Raw genomic sequence first — 8,622 nt, forward strand, 5'->3', positions numbered from 1 at the left:
TGTTTATTTAGGAAACTGTTTTAATGATAAAAGAATGAAGGACCAATTGTGACAAAAAATGAGAAAGACCAAAGGACATCTATGGGAATCCCTTGGTGGTCCAGTGGTTAGAACTTGGCACTTTCACTGCTGGGTCTCAGTTCAAGACCTGGTTGGGGAGCTAAGATCCCACAAGCTGGGTGGTGGTGCCAAAAAAAAAAAAAAAAGAAGAAGAAGGAAACGTATCTGACAGAATAAAGCTCAGAATGCTCTGGGGAGGTGAGACCCAAGTAAGATGACTGAGGGAGAAGCAGGGCGCCAAAGAAGGGCCAAAGAAATTCGGGGTCTTCAGGCCCAAAGGCAAAAATGAGAAAATGAGATGCCAGCTCTGCCGAGGGAAATTGAAAACACTTCCTTGTATAGTGAAGGCACTCGAGTGGGGAAAATGTGCTGCTTTATTAGATGGGGCACAGGAAGCTCAGACTGGAAAGAGATGACTCAGCTATGTTCACGCAGCCACGTGAGTTTACAAAGGGACGTGGAACAGGCAGAGGTAAAGGGGCATCTTGTTTTCCTTCCTCTGAGTATTTGTAAACAGCTATGAAAGCACTGGGGTGGGAAGGGAAGTCGATTGAGAGCAGAGACAATGAACACGCCTGTTGGGATGTACAGTCGGCCCTCCGCATCTGTGAGTTCTGCATCCTTCGATTCAGTCAACTGCAGATCAAAAATGTGAGGCGAAAAAAATTCCAGAACATTCCAAAAAGCAAAATTTGAATTTGCTGCTTGCTGGCAACTATTTACATCTCATTTACATTGTATTAGGTATTATAAGTATCTAGAGGTGATTTAAAGTATACAGGAGGGGGCTTCCCTGGTGGCGCAGTGGTTGGGAGTCCGCCTGCAGATGCAGGGGACAAGGGTTCGAGCCCCGGTCCGGGGAGATCCCACATGTCGCGGGGCGGCTGGGCCCGTGAGCCATGGCCGCTGAGCCTGCACATCCGGAGGCTGTGCTCCGCAACGGGAGAGGCCACAACAGTAAGAGGCCCGCGTACCACAAAAAAATAAAAAAAATAAAGTATACGGGAGGATGTGTATAGGTTATATGCAAATACTGTGCCATTTTAGACAAGGGACCTGAGCATCCTTGGATCTTGGTGTCTGTGGGGTTCCTGGAACCAACCCCCCTCAGATACCCAGGGATGACTGTAGAGGTAAACTGAAGCTATTTGTCTGTTTAAATGATCTGGAAGTATGCAGGAAGATGCTCCAGGCCTGTCATTAAGGTAATAATTTATAACCTGCTCTGGGTTAAATTTCAGATGTGCATAGCCACAGCTGAAAACCAGGGAGATGTGCAAGAAAGGCCTGAAACTGTAACCAACCCATTCATTCATGCAGTAAGCATTTATTGTGCACTTATATGTGTGCGCACAGCTCTAAGCATGAGGGAGAGAGCAGTGAACCAGACAGAGGAGGCCTTGGTCTCGTAGAGTTTTACATTCTAATCTGGGGAGAGAGACAATAAAACTACCAACAAATTTTTAAAAAGAAAATTTCAGGGATTCCCTGGTGGCGCAGTGGTTGAGAGTCCGCCTGCCGATGCAGGGGACATGGGTTCGAGCCCCGGTCCGGGAAGATCCCACATGCCGTGGAGCGGCTGGGCCCGTGAGCCATGGCCGCTGAGCCTGCGTGTCCGGAGCCTGTGCTCCGCAATGGGAGAGGCCACAACAGTGAGAGGCCCACGTACAGAAAAAAAAAAAAAAAAGAAAAGAAAGTTTCAAATTGTGATATCGATAAATGCTGCAAAAACAAGGAACAACAATAACAAAACAAACAGAAATGGGGCTGAGAGTGTGATTGGTGGGGCTGGGTGGGCAGGGCGACCCGGTGCTTTAGGTAGAGGGCTCTGGGAGGGCCTCTCTATGGGGGACACATCTGATTGGAGGCCTGAGGGATAGAGAGGCAGCCAAGTGAGGATCAGGGGCAGAGTGTCCCAGGCAGAGGGGACAGAAAGCACAAAGTCCCTGGGGCGGGAAAGGAAGTGCGGAATGACTGGAGTGTGACCCACTGAATCAGAATCTGTATTTTAACAAGATCCAAGGGATGAATGGGTGTGTGAAACTTTGAGACGCACTGCTGTAATCATATTTGTGTTTTTAAAAGACTCTAAGATAAACCTATGAAGACGGTTATAATTTTCTTAAAAAAGGAAAGTGTTGTGAGAATGTGGAGAAACTGGAACCCTTATACACTGCTGGCGGGAATGTAAAATGGTGCAGCCGCATTAGAAAACATTTTGACTATTCCTCAATAACTTAAATATAAGTTACCAGTTGACCCAGAAATTCCACTCCTGTGTAAATACCCCAAAGAATTGAAAATGGGTGTTTGAAGAAAACCTTGTACATGAACCTTCAAAGCAGCACTAGTCACAATAGCCAAAAAGTGGAAACAACCCAAATGTCCATTAACTGAAGATGGATAAACAAAATGTGGTGTATCCATATAATGGAATATTATTCAGCCATAAAAGGAACAAAGTACTGATATGTGCTCCAATATGACTGAACCTTGAAAACACGCTAAGTGAAAGAAGTCAGACACTATAGGTCACACAGTGTATAATTCCATTTAGATGAAGTATCCAAAGTAGGTAAATTCGTAGAGGCAGAGGCAGATTGGTGGTTGCCAGAGGAAGGGGAGAAGGCACCTGGGGAGTGGCTGCCTAAGGGGTACAGCGTTTCCTTTAGGGGTGGTGAAAACGCTCAGCAACTGGCTAGTGGTGCCGGTTGTACAACAGTGTAAATGGACTAAATGGTAAATTTTATGTTATGTGTATTGTACCATAGTTTAAAAAAATAAAAGACTGTAAAAAACAAGAGTGGAAAACACACTGAATGGTATTTCCTCAAGGGACATTTGTGTGTTTAGTGGGCAGCTGCCAATTGTATTTCAATTTTTTAACATTTTATTAATGACCTGGACACTAACACTTTAAAATGCACGTACATTTCTTTAAGAAAACATCACACAAATAGACCTGTTGAAAGCTAAAAGTAAAATGAACTTGTTGGCTAAATTAGGTCAGAATCAAGTAAAAGGCAATTCTGTGAGCTCAGGCAGGAGAAATGAACAATTGCTAAGGGCAGGAAGGTGAAAAAAGGTACAAGAGATTAAAATTGAGGGGTCAGCAAGCATGGCCAGAGGGAGCTTTCTGGACAAACAATCAATTTCAGTAACTGGACTTGGGTATCAGGGAACCACAGATCACATAGAAACCACTGGGCTCCCTTGCTATTCTGTTCAGTATCTCTGGGATACTTTCTCAGATTGTGCTTCCAACTGTGGGGTTTGCAACCTGGTAAACTGGGAAACAAAGGAGAGCCGGGAATTGGTTAGATCTAGATTATGAACACCTATGAAGAGAAGTTATCGCATGTTGTTGATCTGTTTGTCTCCCCCTCCCCCCTCCAACTTTTGTCCTGTCTCCCGGTCGCCTCCACCACTCCGTGTCCTGAGAGGCAGTAAAGCCTGAGAGCTCTGGGTCGGGAGTGGTCTTGAATCGTGCTACCACCGGTTATTGTGTGTGATAACCGGGCAAGTCACTTAACCCTTTGTGCCTCTGTCTTCTCATCTGTAAGATGGGGGTAATGATTCAGAGTTGTGAGATTTAACTGAGTGAATACATGGAAAAGATACAGAACAATGCTTGGAGCTTAGGCGTCCCTCAATCCCGTTAGCTGCTCTTATGATTACTCTGCTGGGCACTGGGATTATGGAGAGAGTAAGACGATCTCCCTGTTAAAGAAGAGCTCGTGTCTTCTGGGGAATCAACTACAATGCTGCCTGGCAAACATGAAGGAAGAGGTGGGCACATGGTGCTCTGGGTCCCAGAAGGACCTTAATTCTGCCCAGGAGGAAGTGTGAGGGATCAAAGACCAGGGGGCATCTGAGTAGATCAGGAGAGGGATGAAAATCGTCATAGCCAAAGGGAACCATATGTGCAAAAATTGGAGGTCTCTAAGACCTGGTTCCCTCAAGGAGCTGTGACTGGTTCGGTGCAGCTGACATAGGGTGTGAGGGAGGGATCCCCAGCAGATGTGCTGGAAAGGCCGCTCTCCTAGCTTCTGGCGGTTGCTGGAAATCCTCTGCATTTCTTGGTTTGTGGATACATCATCACTCCAGTTTCTCTCTCTGTGTTCACGTGGTCATCTTCCCTCTGTGTTTCTGTGTCTAAATTTCCTTCTTCTTATAAGGGTACTAGTCACTGATCAAGGTCTACTCTAATCCAGTATGACCTCCTCTTAACTAATTATGCCAGCAAAGACCCTATTTCCGAATCAGGTCACGTTCATAGGTACCAGGGGTTAGGACTATAACATATCTTGTGGAGGGATACAATTCAACCCACAAAAGGGGCTGACCAGTTAGAGCACAGGAGAGATGCACACAGATATTCATGGATCACTCTGGAGGTTTGAGGTGGGGAGACTGGAGGACCATGAGATGCTGGAGGATTAGTTAGGAGTTTATTGCAAAACAATAAGTGAGAACAGCTGAGGCCTGGCCAAAGGCCGTGTCTGAGAATGCCAAGCCATCAAAAGCACTGGCCAACCCAGTTGGAACTTCTGACAAGCAGAGTTCACAGGCCGTGGGTAATGTGTTCTTCCACAAGGAGACATAACGTCTGGTTCTGACCTTCACTGATGATCATTTCCTACAGCCATTATTTCATTAGGTTTGATAAGATGCTGCTATTCTAATTCCATCATTTCTTCTTCATTTATCAGTTGGATGCTTCTGTAAAAAGAAACATCTCATCATCTATTTACTTTGATCTACAGTTCTTACAAGGGCAGGAGAAATGCTTGATTCTTTCCTTTTTTTTTTTTTAAACTAATTTCAAGCTAAATAGTTTCCAGGCATCCTCCAAAAATGACCTATATCTTTTTTTTTTTTGTGGTATGTGGGCCTCTCACTGTTGTGGCCTCTCCCATTGCAGAGCACAGGCCCCGGACGCGCAGGCTCAGCGGCCATGGCTCACAGGCCCAGCCGCTCTGCGGCATGTGGGATCCTCGCGGACCGGGGCATGAACCCGTATCCCCTGCATCGGCAGGCGGACTCTCAACCACTGCGCCACCAGGGAAGCCCCTGACCTATATCTTTTTGTTGTTGTTGGCTATCACTGTTTTTCTGTTTGTTTGTTATCATTTTGAACTCATGACTTTTTTTTTTTTTTTTTTTTTTTGCGGTATGTGGGCCTCTCACTGCCGTGGCCTCTCCTGTTGCGGAGCACAGGCTTCGGACGCGGAGGCTCAGCAGCCATGGCTCACGGGCCTAGCCGCTCCGCGGCACGTGGGATCTTCCCAGACCGGGACACGAACCCATGTCCCCTGCATTGACAGACGGACTCTCAACCACTGCGCCACCAGGGAAGCCCGAACTCATAGCTTTTTAACATATCTGATGTGTTTCATTTTATTTTATTTTTTAACATATTCATCCACTTCAGTTATTACCCTTAATGATGCTCAAATCATTCTGGTGCCTCCTGAGTCCTGTTGATACAGTCCCAATAATCTTTGCTAGTTTTCTTGCTTTCTGAACTTTTCGAATCATGGAATCTTAATTTGCATTTCTTTTATTAGTAGTGATGTACAGGGCTTTTCATGTATTTAATTGGGTGTATTTTGAGTTTGCAGCTAACCAATGCATGGGCCAGGCAGGTGGTGGGCTGTTCTTAAGAACCCTGAGCTGTAAACCAGGAGCCCTGTTCTCTAATCTGGCCATTGGGATGACCTATAAGGAAGTCACTTATCTTTTAGGATCATTTCTTCCTTATCACATTGGGGGGGAGGGTGCCTCTATAATCTTTAAATGTCCCTTTCAATCTAAAATGCTGAGATCTTAATTCCTGGATCTCATGTGCCCCAGAATTCCTATAAAGATGTTTATCCAATAAAGTCAATTGAGTAATTGTATTACAGAGTTCAATTCAATTTCTGTCTGGGAAAGTTATTTTACCAAATTTATTTGTAAAACAACAAAAAATTGTTAGATCACATGTTCTGATTTTTAAAATTATTATTAAAAAATATGGTCCCTCACAGATGTAGAGAACAAACGTGTGGACACCAAAGGGGGAAAGTGGCGGGGGTGGGTGGTGGTGGTGGGATGAATTGGGAGATTGGGATTGACATGTATACACTGATATGTATAAAATAGATAACTAATAAGAACCTGCTGTATACAAAAATAAATAAAATAAAATTCAAAAATTAAAAAAAAAATATGGCCCCTGAATTGGTAGAGGCTGCATTGATTGACCCTCCTGCTTGCCCTTTCAGAAGCTGCAGCCAACTGGCAAATAGCTTGTCCAGCCTCCTGCTGAGGCTGCGCGCCCTGCCTCCCCCAGCCCAGTCGCCCTCCATCCTCAGGTTGCTCATTCACTCATTAGAAGATGCTTTGATAGCAGCTGTGGGGGAGGTTCTGCTGTCTGTAGCTCAGGGTTTTCGAACCACCTGCCTCAGCGTCACCTGGAGACCTTGGTAAACGTCTCCTACAACATCCACCTACTAGGGCATCACACACGGTGCTTTTCTTCCACAGCATTTATCACAGCACCGGGAATCAAATCACTACTTGTGCAAGTCTTTGTGTAATGCCTGCCTCCTGCAGTGGACAACAAGCTCCATGGGGGCAGGCTGTGTCAGATTTTGCTTCTCTTCCTAGCCCCAGCACTCAGCTTGGGCTTTGGCACCTTGCAGGCATCCCAGTATTTGCTGGATGCTGAATGCATGGGTATGTGAGTGACCAAATAAATCAATCTGATGGAGAGCCAACCAGACACACAGAGACTTTCCTCTTGATGTACGAATTGTCCATGTAAAATGAAAGAAAGACTTGTCCCCAAATTAGGGCTGACGTGTAGGTCTACGTGTCAGCATACGTGTGTAAATGCACATATGTGTATACAAAGGAAGAGCTTCAGAGGAGGTGGCCGGCCGGCTCCTGGTCCTGTGGGGCTGCGTGTTCTTAGGGGAAGAAAACACACTGAGCTGGGAGATCGAAGATCTGGAGTGTGGTTGCACTCATGGCGGCCCGGGTGATTGTGAGCACATCACGTCTCCATCTGCAGAACAGGGGCACCTGTAGGGATCCTTTTAGTGCTGTGATCCTCAGATTCTGCATGTGAGGAGAGCTGTCTCACCAAGCCAGAGTCAAGATGCTGGCAGGCTGCCCCCTCTGCCCATTAATGCCATAAATGATGTTCATTGGAAATATCTCCCCCTAAACCAAACGCTTCCTTAGCTTTCAAACCAAATGCTGCATCTCTTTCCTTGCACATCATTTTTTTTTTTTTTTTTTTTTTTTTGTGGTACGTGGGCTTCTCACTGCCGTGGCCTCTCCCGTTGCGGAGCACAGGCTCCGGACGCGCAGGCTCAGCGGCCATGGCTCACGGGCCCAGCCACTCCACGGCATGTGGGATCCTCCCGGTCCGGGGCACGAACCCATGTCCCCTGCATCGGCAGGCGGACTCTCAACCACTGCGCCACCAGGGAAGCCCTTGCACATCATTTTTGCCTTTTGGGACTTTGCTTGCCAGGTTTTCCTCTCTCATTCTCAGTCTCCTTGTGTCACCTTTAAATTACTGACTCCCAACTGCAGTGCCAGGCACTGTTCCAAGCACCTGATGTGGATCAACTCATTTCACGTAGAGTGCAATCCCACAAGGTTCTGCGCATGTATTTACAGGCCGACCCGAGGCATGTCAGTTTTGTATGTCATTGGTTGATAAGCTCTAGTGTGGCTGGATTTTACATTAAGGCCGCATGTTTTGAAAAGGTAACTTAAGCACTTGAATACTTAGGTGGGAATGGAAGACATCCTGCAGGGTCACTGCCCTAAAGTCAGTTATAATGTGTCAGGAAAGAAACCTTCAAGAAATATTTGACAACAATATGAGATAATATAAAAAGTGCTAAATCCCTTGGCATACTTTGCAAGTCCTCCAAGCCGTCAGGGAAGGGAGAGTTACATGGGAGCCTGTGTAACCCACGTGCTTGATGCTTATCTCTAGTCTCCATGGCACCTTTACTTTCCATGAGGTCCTGTGACACAGCAGGAGCAGGCAAGCCAGGTGTGGTGCCCTCAGGAAGGTGCTTCTGGAAGAACACGCTTCCACAGCATCTCCTCTTCTCCCTGCCACACACTCCATTCTGATTTCTTTGCTACCTAAAAAAAGTAGACAACATTACCTTGAATGAAGATATTAAAGTGCTATTTTTCTTATGATAAAAATGATGAAGCCGCATTCTAAAGGTTTGGAAAGCATAAAGGGAACTCCAAAAAAACCCCACAAAAATCAGAACACACCCAACTCTTAGAGGTACGGTGGGTAAGTTAATTCTGCCTTCTTTTCCCCAAGTCATATTCCTTAAAGATATTTTCATAACCACGTTTCACTCTATGCCTGTGATGTAGAGGAAGGTCTGAAATGAAGGGTCCTCTCCGCAGCCAGAAGAAATGGCAGGTCTCATCCAATGGGCTCAAGAAAAACTTCCGCTTTGAGAGGAGGGTCAGCATGATGCAGGCCTGTCTCCATACTAATTTCTCTCTACAATTTTGAAAGGGACTCAG

The sequence above is a fragment of the Mesoplodon bidens genome (genome assembly GCF_964165515.1).
Source record: "Mesoplodon bidens genome assembly, chromosome: 13".
In the NCBI taxonomy this organism is placed as follows: domain Eukaryota; kingdom Metazoa; phylum Chordata; class Mammalia; order Artiodactyla; family Ziphiidae; genus Mesoplodon; species Mesoplodon bidens.